Source organism: Rattus rattus, chromosome 8, assembly GCF_011064425.1.
Source record: "Rattus rattus isolate New Zealand chromosome 8, Rrattus_CSIRO_v1, whole genome shotgun sequence".
Lineage (NCBI taxonomy): Eukaryota > Metazoa > Chordata > Mammalia > Rodentia > Muridae > Rattus > Rattus rattus.
Genome location: NC_046161.1, coordinates 34520923 through 34533355, shown reverse-complemented (window position 1 = coordinate 34533355; position 12433 = coordinate 34520923).

Sequence of the window (12433 nt, the reverse complement as noted above, 5' to 3'; positions counted from 1 at the left end):
GGCTTTCTTGTCCTCCAAAAGCATGATACCGTTATCAAAACATCAAAATCTGAACAATACTCACTCTTTCTCTAATGAAGGTAACTAGTTTCTTTAACACACATGGACCTATAATCAGAAGCAGAAGCAAAACTAAGAAGGGTCCCATAAGGGAAGATATCAGAGTAGTCATCCAAGGAGATCTATTAAACCAGCTCTCAAAACATCTCTGATGTGTAAGTCTATGGAGGTTTTTGAAGATCTGAGTGTCTCCCTAGGTCCCAGCTCTCAGCCCCAACGGCTAGTATGTGGCTGGTGAAGGCTGAGACTTGACAGCTGTCAGGGTGGTCAGAAGCACCAGGTACAGTCCTTTCTAGCGAGGCTTAAGTGTCTGGGCTCAGTGTCGTTGTACGTAGCCAAGTCTCCAACCTGGAACTGGTGAGATGTCTCAGGGGTCCCCGGGACATAGGCTGCTGCCAGCTGTGAGCAGATTTCTTTCTGTATCACCTGTAGGTCTTTTAGCCTGGCATACAAATCATTATTATTATGACATATTAGTTCAGTAACATCATCTAATATAGTCAGAGGAGCTGAGACCCCATATAAGATCTCAAAGGAGGTTAGGCTGGCTTACCTTGGCAATGAAAGTAGGGCCATTGTCTGACCAGATTACCTTGGGCATTCCAAATCAGGGGAAGATTTCTTCCAGTATCTTCTGGATGACTAGGCTGTCTCTTGTTTGGTGAGGAAAGCTTTTATCTATTCCTGGAAAGGTATCTACAAACACTAGGAGATAAGCAATTTGGGCCTTTTCTTCTGTTGTACATTCTAAGTGAGGCCATCCCTTAGTCCAATCCTAGTTCCCAGTGTCTGTCTCTTGTAGGCCTGTAACCAGGATAGGCTCCTGCATAGCCATTCCCCGAGCCACTTTATCTGTTTTGTTACTGTCCCATGTCACTGAATCTCTTCCTTCCTGATGTCCTGGGCAATGAATAATACTCACAGTTGTTGGCTTCATCGGGCATCCTAGAGTTGGTAAGGCATCTGTGGTGCTGATGTGCTGGGGGGTAGAGGTTTGTCCATCCCAGATGACATTTGTGTTGTCCTTCATTGTAGCATGTACTTATCTCTGACCTTTATGAAGAGAACTGTTTCCATCGGTAAACAAGGTAGCCTCGGCTTTCAGCAGGGATCAATCAGCCAGTCGCAGAGGTCTTTTTTTTCCTACCCATTGGCTCCTGCCAGTACTTGATACTCATGCTATGGTGGCTCCAGGTCAGGATTGGGCAGCAAGGTGACCAGATTGCCCCCAACCGGTGGAGAATCTAGTCCATGGCAGCTGACCAGTGGTCCCATCCTTTGGGATGTTTTATTCAAAGGCAAAACATCAGCCACTCTACCACAGTTTAAGTCCTGGATTGAGTAATAATTGTTAGTGTCTGGCTGGCAGGAACAGTGTATTCCAGGCAGAATGGCACTAAGCCACACATCTCCCAGCATCAGGTACTGATACACTGAGACAGGTCTTAAGCTCCACATACACAGTCTGCAGATATGCATATACATGGCCTCACGCAGCCATCTCAGCCCACACAAGCCATTTTGGAGAGCAAATTTCTCATGAGCAAGGGATAGGGGCAGTCAGGGATGACCATGAGCTAGTGGGTTACCCGGCCCATGCCAAGGTCCACTGTTCTTCGGGTAGTCCATAAGTATTGTTTGTTGCCAGTAGCCCCCTGTACCCAAGGTCTTTTGATGGACACTGGCCTACTGGGTCGTAGGAGCACAGAGCGTTAGGTCTCTGTATCCATAAAACAACTGGGCAGGCTTTTCTTCTATCTCTGTGCATAGCCAGCACTCTAGGACCAAGAGGCTCTCCAGTGGCCCCTCTTGTTCTTTCTGGGGCAGTCCCTGACCCAGTGTCCTTTTTCTTTGTATTAGGCACACTGATCTTTAGCCAGGAATTCTCTTCTGTTGTCAGGTACTATCTTCTTAGGTTCCCTAACTACTGTGGCCAGTATATGTTCCTCTCTTGTCTTTTATCTCTCTTTAGCTCTCTAACTTTTTAACCTTTTAAATTTCTGTAACTTTCTCTTTATATCTTTACCTTATCTTAGCCAGATTGGTGGGGAATTTTTCAGCCCCTCGGAGACCCACCCTTGGAGCCTGGGGGCAGACCCGGAGCACTCCCTACCTTCAGGCGTATTGAATCCAACAGGCAGAAGTGAGGGCCTTACATCCGTGTCTGGAACATTTTATTTTTCTGGCCTCTAGTAGGATTCTGTATTTCCTGTAACAGCTATTAACAAGAATCTCAAGTGGGATGGTGAGAAAACAAGAAGAGAGTCCAGAAAATAGAGGTCCGCCAAAAAGGACAAAAGCATTCAGTCACACAGAAAGACAATCAAAAGATTAACAGACAAAAAAACAGAAGTGCGCACAAAAACAAAAGACAAAAAACAAAAAACAAAAAACAAAAAACACACAAACAAACACAACAAGTGGCCACCGCAAGATCACCACAAAACCAAACTGATTCAGATGGGAGCTTCCGTGAGCTCACCAAAAACAGATGAAGGGGAGCGGATTCCACATCACTCCTCTTTCCCAACCAGAACACAAAACAAAGACCTAAGACACACAGACAAAAACCACTCTGGAAATACAGATGGCCAGGAGGGCAGGTCTTTTCTCCAATCCAGGAGAATCACTGAATCCTCACAAGCACCCAGATGGGAATCTCCCAGGCATCCCTGGGGTCCCTCCTCACCTCCTGGGACGTCTCCCAGGGCAGTGCAATCAGTGAGCCCTAGGCACGTCTACCGCTCACACTCGCTTCTCTCCTGAGAAATGAGCCTCCCTCTCAGCCCGAGATGGGAGTGACTGCAAAACCAGAACTCCAGAACTCGAGCGCAAATACAGACCCAGAGTAGCAAATACAGACCCAGAGTTTAGCCGGCACAAAACACAGACACAGACAGAGACACAGATGCTATCTCAACTCCAAGTGGGTCTTTGGAGACGAGGGTGGTCACCCATCCTGGACAGTGAAAGACCCCCAGAGTGGGAGACCCTCACTCAAGTCTCGGGATGATGCAACCCCCAAGAACTCACACAAGACCCCGTCCTTGTTGTAATTACATGAGGGTTTATTGATAGCAACCAGTGCACTGGGAATTGAGACTCGTATCCACGCGGGGGCAGTGGAGTTCGACCCTGAGAGGCTGGGAGAAGAGGTATTTAAAGGGAGAAACCACAACCTGAGGGGGCAGGGATGGGCGTCATAGAATAACAGTGAAAAAATCACAGGAAGAACTCTCTGTCTCCCAAGATTGTTTCTAGGAGAAGCTGTCTCTTACTTCTCAGATTGTTTTTAACTTCATGGTCCGCTAGTTCTTAGGAGACGTTGTTTCCTGCTTCTCAAAATTGTTCTCTAAGATTTATGGTCAGCTAGTCTCTGGGAGAAAGCTGTTGAGCTGGCCAATGTAATTATCCCTAGGAGAGGCTTCTTGGAACATACAATTCTGGGGCCTAACCTGTTTTCTGCTCTAAACTTTGTGTCTAGGGGGGCAACTTTAAAACTTTTATCTTTCAGATGTACCACATTTTCTGTATCCATTCCTCTGTTGAAGGGCATCTGGATTCTTTCCAGCTTCTGGCTTTCATAAATAAGGCTGCTATGAACATGGTGGAGCACCTGTCTTTTTTGTATGTTGGGGCATCTTTTGGGTATATGCCAAAGAGAGGTATAGCTGGGTCCTCAGGTAGTTCAATGTTCAATTTTCTGAGGAATGTCCAGACTGATTTCCAGAATGGTTGTACCAGTATGCAATCCCACCAACAATGGAGGAGTGTTCCTCTTTCTCCACATCCTCGCCAGCATTTGCTGTCACCTGAGTTTTTGATATCAGCCATGCTCACTGGTGTGAGGTGAAATCTCATGGTTGTTTTGTTTTGCATTTCCCTTATGACTAAAGATGTTGAACATTTCTTTACGTGTTTCTCAACCATTCAGCCGGCATTCCTCAGCTGTGAACTCTTTGTTTAGCCCTAAACCCCATTTTTTAATAGGGTTAGTTGTCTCCATGTGGTCTAACTTCTTGAGTTCTTTGTATATTTTGGATATAAGCCCTCTATCTGTTGTAGGATTGGTAAAGATCTTTTCCCAATCTGTTGGTTGCTTTTTTGTCCTAACCACAGTGTCCTTTGCCTTACAGAAGCTTTGCAGTTTTATGAGATCACATTTGTCGATTCTTGATCTTAGATCATAAACCATTGGTGTTTTGTTCAGGAAATTTTCTCCAGTGCCCATGTATTCGAGATGCACCCTTGTACAGGGTCATAAGCATGGATTGATCTGCATTTTTCTACATGTTGACCTCCAGTTGAACCAGCACCATTTGCTGAAAAATGCTATCTTTTTTCCATTGGATGGTTTTGGCTCCTTTGTCAAAAATCAAGTGCCCATAGGTGTGTGGGTTCATTTCTGGGTCTTCAATTCTATTCCATTGGTCTATCTGTCTGACTCTGTACCAATACCATGCAGTTTTCGAACTATTGCTCTGTAATACTGCCTCAGTTCAGGGATAGTGATTCCCCCTGAAGTCCTTTTATTGTTGAAGATAGTTTTAGCTATCCTGTGTTTTTTTGTTATTCCAGATGAATTTGCAAATTGTTCTGTCTAACTCTTTGAAGAATTGGATTGGTATTTTGATGGGGATTGCATTGAATCTATAGATTGCTTTTGGTAAAATGGCCATTTTTAATATGTTAATCCTACCAATCCATGAGCATCGGAGATCTTTCCATATTCTGAGGATTCTTCAATTTCTTTCTTCAGAGTCTTGAAATTCTTATTGTACATATCATTACCTTGCTTGGTTAAAGTCACACCAAGGTACTTTATATAATTTGGGACTATTATGAAGGGTGTCGTTTTCCTAATTTCTTTCTCGGCTTGTTTCTCTTTTGTGTAGAGGAAGGCTACTGATTTATTTGAGTTAATTTTGTACCCAGCCACATTGTTGAAGTTGTTTATCAGCTTTAGTAGTTCTCTGGTGGAACTTTTGGGATCACTTAAATATACTATTATATCATCTGCAAATAGTGATATTTTGACTTCTTCTTTTCCAAACTGTATCCCCTTGACTTCCTTTTGTTTTCTGATTGCTCTGGCTAGAACTTCAAGAACTATATTGAATAAGTAGGGAGAGAGTGGGCAGCCTTGTCTAGTCCCTGATTTTAGTGGGATTGCTTCAAGTTTCTCTCCATTTAGTTTAATGTTAGCAACTGGTTTGCTGTGTATAGCTTTTACTATGTTTAGGTATGGGCCTTGAAATTCTATTCTTTCCAGAACTTTTATCATGAAGGGGTGTTGAATTTTGTCAAATGCTTTCTCAGCATCTAATGAAATGATCATGTGGTTTAGTTGTTTCAGTTTGTTTATATAATGGATCACGTTGATGGTTTTCCCTATATTAAACCATCCCTCAATGCCTGGGATGAAGCCTACTTGATCATGGTGGATGATAGTTTTGATGTGCTCTTTATTCGGTTTGCCAGAATTTTATTGAGTATTTTTGCGTCGATATTCATAAGGGAAATTGTTCTGAAGTTCTCTTTCATTGTTGGGTCTTTGTGTGGTTTAAGTATAAGAGTAATTGTGGCTTCATAGAAGGAATTTGGTAGTGCTTCAACTGTTTCAATTTTGTGGAATAGTTCGGATAGTATTGGTATGAGGTCTTCTATGAAGGTCTCATAGAATTCTGCACTAAACCTATCTGGACCTGGGCTCTTTTTGGTTGAGAGAACTTTAATGACTGCTTCTATTTCGTTAGGAGTTATGGGGTTGTTTAAATGGTTTATCTGTTCCTGATTTAACTTCGATACCTGCTATCTGTCTAGGCAATTGTCCATTTCCTGCAGATTTTCAAGTTTTGTTGAGTATAGGCTTTTTTAGTAGGATCTGATCATTTTTTGAATTTCCTCTGATTCTGTAGTTATGTCTCCCTTTTCATTTCTGATTTTGTTATTTTGCACACACTCTCTGTGTTCTCTCGTTAGTCTGGCTAAGGGTTTATCTATCTTGTTGATTTTCTCAAAGAACCAACTTTTCGTTCTGTTGATTCTTTCTATGGTCCTTTTTGTTTCTACTTGTTTGATTTCAGCTCTGAGTTTGATTATTTCCCACCTTCTTTTCCTCCTGGGTGTATTTGTTTCTTTGTGTTCTAGAGCTTTTAGGTGTGCTGTCAAGCTGCTGACATATGCTCTCTCCTGTTTCTTTCTGCAGGCACTCAGAGCTATGGGTTTTTCTCTTAGCACAGCTTTCATTGTGTCCCATAAGTTTGGGTATGCTGTATCTTCATTTTCATTAAATTCTAAGAAGTCTTTAATTTCTTTCTTTATTTTTTCCTTGACCAGGTTATCATTGAGTAGAGCATTGTTCTACTTCCATGTATATGTGGGCGTTCTTCCCTTATTGTTATTGAAGACCAGCTTTAGGCCGTGGTGGTCTGATAGGACGAATGGGATTATTTCTGTCTTTCTGTATCTGTTGAGGCCTGTTTTTTTGACCAATTATATGGTCAATTTTGGAGAAAGTTCCATGAGGTGCTGAGAAGAATGTGTATCCTTTTGCTTTAGAATAGAATGTTCTATAAATATCTGTTAAGTCCATTTGGTTCATGACTTCTCTTAGTCTGTCTAGGTCTCTGTTTAATTTCTGTTTCCATGACCTGTCCATTGATGAGAGTGGGTTGTTGAAATCTCCTACTATTATTGTGTGCGGTGCAGTGTGTGTTTTGAACTTTAGTAAGGTTTCTTTTACGTATGTAGGCACCCTTGTATTTGGAGCATAGATATTTAGGATTGAGAGTTCATCTTGGTTGATTTTTCCTTTGGTGACTATGATGTGTCCTTCCTTATCTTTTTTGATGACTTTTAGTTGAAAATTGATTTTATTCGATATTAGAATGGCTACTCCAGCTTGCTTCTTCCGACCATTTGCTTGGAAAGTTGTTTTCCAGCCTTTCACTCTGAGATAGTGTCTGTCTTTGTCTCTGAGGTGTGCTTCCTGTAGGCAGCAGAATGCAGGGTCCTCACTGCGTATCTCGTTTGTTTATCTATCTCTTTTTATCGGGGAGTTGATACCATTGATGTTGAGAGATATTAAGGAATAGTGATTATTGCTTCCCTGTTATATTCATATTTGGATGTGAGGTTATGTTTGTGTGCTTTTCTTCTCTTTGTTTTGTTGGCAAGTCGATTAGTATCTTGCTGTTCTCTAGGGTGTAGCTTGCCTCCTTATGTTGGGCTTTACCATTTATTATCCTTTGTAGCGCTGGAGTTGTAGAAAGATATTGTGTAAATTTGGTTTGGTCATTGAATATCTTGGTTTCTCCATCTATGTTAATTGACAATTTTGCAGGATACAGTAACCTGCGCTGGCATTTGTGTTCTTTTAGGGTCTGTATGACTTCTGTCCAGGATCTTCTGGCTTTCATAGTCACTGGCGAGAAGTTTGGTTTGATTATGATAGGTCTGCCTTTATATGTTACTTGACCTTTTTCCCTTACTATTTTTAATATTCTTTCTTTATTTAGTGCATTTGGTGTTTTGACTATTATTTGACGGGAGGAGTTTCTTTTCTGGTCCAATCTATTTGGAGTTCTGTAGGCTTTCTTGTATGCTTATGGGCAACACTTTCTTTAGGTTAGGGAAGTTTTCTTCTATGACTTTGTTGAAGATATTTACTGGTCCTTTGAGCTGGGAGTCTTCACTCTCTTCTGTACCTATTATCCTTAGGTTTGATCTTCTCATTGAGTCCTGGATTTCCTGTATGTTTTGGACCAGTAGCTTTTTTCATTTACATTATCTTTGACAGTTGTGTCGATGATTTCTATAGAATCTTCTGCTCTTGAGATTCTCTCTTCTATCTCTTGTATTCTGTTGGTGATGCTGGTATCTACGGCTCCTTGTCTCTTCCTTTGGTTTTCTATATCCAGGGTTGTTTCCCTGTGTTCTTTCTCAATTGCTTCTATTTCCACTTTTAATTCCTTCAACTGTTTGATTGTGTTTTCCTGGAATTCTTTCAGGGATTTTTGTGATTCCTCTCTATAGGCTTCTACTTGTTTATTTATGTTTTACTGCGTTTCTCTAAGGGAGTTCTTCATGTCTTTGTTGAAGTCCTCCAGCATCATGATCGAATATGATTTTAAATCTAGATCTTGCTTTTCTGGTGTGTTTCAATATTCAGTGCTTGCTTTGTTGAGAGAATTGGACTCCGATGATGCCATGTGGTCTTGGTTTCTGTTGGTTGGGTTCCTGCGCTTGCCTCTCACCATCAGATTATCTCTGGTGTTACTTTCTTCTCCTATTTCTGATAGTGGCTAGACTGTCCTATACGCCTATTTGTCAGGAGTGCTGTAGACCTGTTTTCCTGTTTTCTTTCAGCCAGTTATGGGAACAGAGTGGTCTGCTTTTGGCCATGTAGGTGCATCTTGACTCCTGATCTCTTTTCTTGGTTTTCTATCCCCAGGCTTGTCCCCCTTTGTGATTTCTTTATTGGTTTTATTTCCATTTTTAAATATCGGATTGTTTTGCTTAATTCCTTCACAGGTTTGGTTATGTTTCCCTGTAATTCGTAAGGGATTTTTGTGTTTCCTCTTTTAGGGTTTCTACTTTTGTTATCTGTGCTGTCCTTTACTTCTTTAAGGGAGTTATTTGTGGACTTCTTAAAGACTTCGATCATCCTCATGAGTTGTGATTTTTAAAGGCAAATCTATATTTTCTTGTGTGTTTGGATATCCATTTTTGCTTTGGTGGGAGAACTGGGCTCTGATGATTGCTTGGTTTCAGTTGCTTAGGTTCCTGTGCTTGCCTCTCACCTTCAGGTTGTCTCTGGTGTTAGCTCGTCTTGCTGTGTCTGACAGTGGCTTGACCCTCTGTATGTCCATGTGTAAGCACTGCTATAGACCTGTTTTCTTTCAGCTAGATCTGGGAACAAAAAGCTGTTTCTGTGTTTGTGTGACCTGAACTTTCTAGACAGGTCACTGGTGCAGAAATATTGGTTTTACCTCTGTTCTCAGGTGTAAGTGCTCTGGAGATTGGCTTTCAACTCTTGGCACAGGCAGACATCAGAACGTTCCTTCCCCTCACTGCTCCTAGGTCCCTGTGACCAGAGTCCAGAGAAGGCACTAGGGTAAGGAATGTGTGAAGAAATAGTTGTCTTCTCATAACTCTTAGGATTTTCTACACTTCTGAGTGTCTGTTCCCCGTGGGATTTGGGTGAAGGGAGCTGTGGGACCAGGTCATTTCAGTTCTAGGAACAGGCAAAAATCAGAAGAATACTGCTGTTGATAACCCTATTCCTGTATTCATAGGGTACTAGTCTGTTTCCTCTTGGCTAGGAATGCCAACCGAAGTGGCAGTCTGCCTTGAGCTGTGAGGATTGTCTGAACTTCTGTGATCCCAGCTGTCTCCACCTACTGTGTTTGGGTGTAGAGAGCTGTGGGATTGGTTTAATTCTGGGCACAGCCAGACATTGGAAGTGTCCCGTTCCAGACTTCTACCTTTCTGTATCCTAAGTTCACCAGGCCAGTTGCTTGGAGTAGAAGAATTAATTGGTCTTACCTCTACTCTCAGATGTATAATTGCTCCTGATGACTGGTTTTTGGATCTTGGTGCACGTAGAAATTGGAAGTCTCATACCTATTATTGTTCCTGTGTCCCTATGCCCCGAGAGCACGAAGGGCACTAAGAGGGTTATTCTTGGGCCAGGAATGTGAGCATAAGTGACAGTCACCACAGAACTCTCAGAATTTTCCACACTTCTGAGAGTCCAGCTCTCATCTCCACAGGAATTTGAGTGCAGGGAGCTGTGGGACTGGTTAAGATCAGTTGGCACACTTTTAACGGAAATACCATCTACTTGAAAAATTCTTGCCAGGCAAACTGATAAGATGTCTTGTCATTCCACAATTTTAACTTTGAGCAATATCAAAAATTTCTCTATATGATTTTAATAATATGTTTATGTGACAGAAGAATGCCTGACAATACATGGTCCCCTACTATTTGGAATGAAAGACCCCTGGATTGGGGAGACCCTCACTCAAGTCTCGGAATGATGCGACCCCCCAAGAACTCACGTGAGACCGTCCTTGCTGTATAAACATGAGGTTTATTGATAGGAACTAGTGCACTGGGGTCGAGACTCGTATCCCATGCAGGGGCAGTGGAGTTCGACCATGAAAGGCTGGGAGAAAGGGTATTTAAAGAGAGAAACCACAACCCGAGGGGGCAGGGATGGTGTCATTGGAAAGTGTCGAGAATACTAATGAAAAATCACAAGGAGGAGCTTCCTGTTTCTCAAGATTGTTAAACTTTATGGTCCACCAGTTCCTGGGAGAAGCTTCCTGTTTCTCAAGATTATTCTCTAAGATTTTAATCTAACTTTATGGTCAGCTAGTACAGGTAGAGGGCAGGGTCTGGAATTTGAGGTATTTGGGGCTTTTTTAAACTTCTGACTTCTTAGCTGCATTTTTTATTCTTTCAGGGTCACTCCAATTTTGCCTCAAGAAATTAATTTTGTTCGGTCTTTGGAAACAACAATGGTTTTCACTGAAGCATACTGTAAGTAATTGAGTGAAGAAGGTCCTAGGGATATTCCTTTACAAACAATCCTTACTTATATACTAGTAAAATAATCAATTCCCTGTAACCTCACATATAAGAGGTATATAGGATTCACTCATGAGGAGTTTCATTATGCTGTATATAATGTCTGGTATTTCCTAATTCATAAAAAGAGACATCTGGGGAAAAGATATGATGCTGGGTTTTAAGGAAATAAAATACTTTTGAAAAGCATAATAAACCATAGTCTGATATTTCATTAACATATACTCCTTCAGTGGATATTTTGGATTTCATGATGCAGAATAAAAGTTTTCTAGAGAAGTATTCTATTGGTTAGCCAAGGAGAGGATTCAATAGATGGCCTAGATGGTCCATTTGTAATGCACTGACTATGATGTACTATGATTTCAAGGCAAGCATGAGTCAATGCATTTGACCACCGTCCTCTTTCCAGAAAGACAGCACAAATGATTAATTGTTTTGTTTTGTTTTCTTCTGTTATTCCATGAGTATACTGTATACCTGGCAAGGAGTGGTATCTAAAGTCTAAGATTTTTTTGAATAATATTTTTATTCAACATACTAACAAAACTAATTCATAAAAGTAAAAAATATATTGCCATCAGATTTTATAAATGCCTCTTTATTAACTGTACTTTCTTTTCATTTTTGACATAAGGCTGGACAGATTTAGGTTATTAGTTGATGTTTCTTTAGATGGTGAAGAAAGAACCCTTTTCTGTACATTGTAATTGGGAATCACATTTTTGACATTGCTTAGAACTATTGCAATCCAGCTGAGCTAGAAAGATCCAACATGCCTTAATTGGAATGTTGATCTTATACTCCAAGGGCATTGATGTGGCCCTCACTTCATCTAAGTACAAACTGAAAATAGAATAGGTGCAGGATAGCGTTCATGTCCTGACATAGTGCTACTCACTGATAGTGAAATAGTCATCTAAAAGCAGCCTCCCCTGTCTTTGAAACACCAAGCACCTTCGTTGTATTAAAAGAATAGGCTTAGAATCTCCTTAAACTGCTCTGTGTAGCACTTCTGTAGCATTTTCCATTTCTTTATCATCTGGCCAAGAGCTCTACCAAATATAACTTTTTCCTAAGTTCTCAGATGCACTCTTCTTTTCATTTCTGCCCTCTGTCCCAATCTCAGCCCCTACAATCATTCATACTGAATTTTTCATGGTCATATTTACCTGATATCCTGATCATTAAACCTGCCTAAGCACAGGGGAACACTTCTCAGCCATGGCCTTTATACAATAACTTATACAGCCTTAATATTCCCTGCATCCATTAGGGTAATTGCTCCTGCTTTGGGACTATAACTTAGAATGTCATTTTCCCTCTAGGGTTCTTAATCACAAAACAGTTTTGCTGTTTCTTTGTTTCCAGGATACTTTGAATCCATCCTCACCATCAGTTTTGAATCAGTTTGAAAATCAATCTCTCTGTCTCTGTCTCTGTCTCTGTCTCTGTCTCTGTCTCTCTCTCTCTCTCTCTCTCTCTCTCTCTCTCTCCTTACTTCTATTTCATCACACTAAATATAAAAAGAGATATTGAAAAGAGCACACATTATTTTGCATTCAATCTTTTAGCCAGGATCTTCCACAATTTCCCTGTTTCTTGAATATACTAGAAAAAAATTACAATTCATAAATTTCAATAAGAGAGACACTAAAGTGAAGGAAAACATAGCTTGGCTGAGTAATAAATGCTGACCATCTTACTCTAATCAATCAATCAGTTGTTATAAAGAAGAGACCAGCAACATAGATGTGAAGTCTCTAGAAAAATC